This window comes from Taudactylus pleione, unplaced genomic scaffold, assembly GCF_031769625.1.
Source record: "Taudactylus pleione unplaced genomic scaffold, aTauple2 ptg000179l, whole genome shotgun sequence".
NCBI classification, from domain to species: domain Eukaryota; kingdom Metazoa; phylum Chordata; class Amphibia; order Anura; family Myobatrachidae; genus Taudactylus; species Taudactylus pleione.
This window is the reverse complement of record NW_028284581.1, coordinates 11,199,317-11,201,517: the sequence shown is the minus strand read 5'-3', so window position 1 is coordinate 11,201,517 and position 2,201 is coordinate 11,199,317. Positions and strand designations below refer to the sequence as shown.

The following is a 2,201-nucleotide window of genomic DNA, read 5'->3' as shown; positions in this document are numbered from 1 at the left end:
GTCTGCCCCCAGTGCAGGTAGCACCTGCCTGCGCTGCTGCCTCATGAAAGTGTTTGGGGGAGGAGGCACACAGCAGGCAAAGCCAGGGGGCAGTGCTGAGAAGAGGGGGAGGGCCCCTCTGTATTAAATGCCCCGGGCCCCCCAAGGGCTTAATCCGGCCCTGAATTAACCTGGCAGGGTAACAGCAGAATCACATGGTCCAAGGTTTTCCTTCCTTTGCCTGTACTATTTACAATAGATTTACATTTTACATATTTTTATTTTATTTTGCAAAAAAATTCTATTATGGATTTTTATATTGTGCAGTGATATTCAATCATGCTGCATGGTGTACATAAAGCAAAGAGGCCAAGTGGATGCCAGCAAAGGAAGGCAAAAGAAACAAGAAAAAAAGCACTGAAAACGCAAGCTGGATCAATGCTTCAATTTGTCAAAAGACAGGATGATGGCCAGGGTTCATCAAAAGACACAGCTCCTCCGTGTCAGTCTCCAATTGATAATATTAATTCTTCTGATGATTGCGTGCATTCTACAGAAGAGCAAGAAGTGGAAATTGCAGAATTTACAGCAGAAAAACAAGGAGTGGAAATGGAAGAATGTGAAGCAGAAGAAAGTGCTGAAAGTGACTCTAGCCTTGATACTGCAACGGAGATGAGTGATGTTATGGAGAAAGATTTGCAAATTTTCCATGATGTTTCTTTCTGGGAAATACCAGTTCCAGATCACTTTTTCGGGTTGAAATCATCAAAAAGGGAAGTACTTATTTCCAGAACAAAGATGGTCCTTTCAGTGCAGTGGCAAGGCAAGATTCAGATGGAAAAGCAAAGGGTGGTATACGTCAGCTTTCAAAAGAGTGGTTATACAAGATGGTGCCAAATGGCGAGAAAATTCTACGGTCTTGGATGATTTACTCAGTTGTCAGCAACAAATTATACTGTTTTTGCTGCCGACTGTTTGCAGTTAGTACTACAAGTACGACATCCAAATTTGTGACTGGGTTTCAGATGTGGTGGAAACTGAACCCTAAAGTATATAACCATGAGACATCCGAAGAGCACCTATGTTGCCTCGAAAAGTGGAAAACATTAGCAGCAGGACTTAGGCTGCACAAAACTATTGATGTCAAAAGTATTTCTTTAATGGAAATGGAGAAGAAAAAGTGGAGGGACATCTTGCACACAGATTGCTTGATATAACAATGTTTCTTGCCAAGCAGAATCTAGCATTCCATGGCCACAAGGAAGATGAAACTTCATTAAATAAAGGGAACTTTCTTGAGATGGTTGAGATGCTGTCAAAATATGATCCAGTGCTGAAAGAGCACCTTATGAGATTAAAACAGAGCACATGTAAACTTAAAGTATCATTCTCTTATCTAGCACCAAACACTCAGAATGAGTTTATACGTGCCTTGGCAAACCATGTGAAGGAGAAGCTTGTCATTGACATAAAGTGTGCATAGTGTTTTGGGATCATGTTTGACAGCGCACCTGACATATCACATACTGACCAGATGTCTGAAGTGATCAGATATGTAAAAATCAATGATATGAAAGTTGAAGTAAAAGAGGTATTTCTTGGATTTTTTCCTTTAAAGGGGAAAACAGCTGCTGACCCCAGGTCTGACATTCTTAAAACACTGGAAAATGATGGACTGGACATAATGATATGCCGCTCTCAAGGCTATGATAATGCTGCCACTATGGCTGGAATCCATGGAGGTGTGCAAGCCATTCTTAAAAAAAGAACAGGAAGGCTATTTTTAGTGGATGTGTGGACCATTCGCTTAATTTGTGTGGTCAGCACTCTTTTGCTGAAAATGCATCATGTGTGACATTTTTTGGGACTCTTGAAAGAATGTTTTCTTTCTTTGCTGCTTCCACCCATCGATGGGATGTGTTAATGGAACATACTGGAGTCTCAGTGAAAAGGCTGACAACAACACGCTGGAGTGCTCATCATGCTGCTGTTACACCAGTTAAGGAGAAGTTTGATAAGTTTTTGGAGGTGATCGAAGCTCTTTGCGATCTACATGAAAATTTGGACACAAGGGGAGCAGCACAAACTCTTTTGCCTGCTGTCTGTGATTTCACTTTTCTGTGCTACCTATACTTCTGGTGTAATGTACTTCAGGAAGTTAATCTAACACAGCAGTACCTGCAGACAAAGGGCTTAACTCTTGACAAGGTGGTGACAAAGTT

At 41.3% G+C, this 2,201-nt stretch overlaps 1 pseudogene; it reads left to right on the top strand.

Moving 5' to 3' along the window:
- Positions 1 to 318: 318 nt before the first annotated feature.
- LOC148519901 (zinc finger MYM-type protein 1-like) lies at positions 319 to 1,834 on the top strand (annotated as a pseudogene).
- Positions 1,835 to 2,201: the final 367 nt, after the last annotated feature.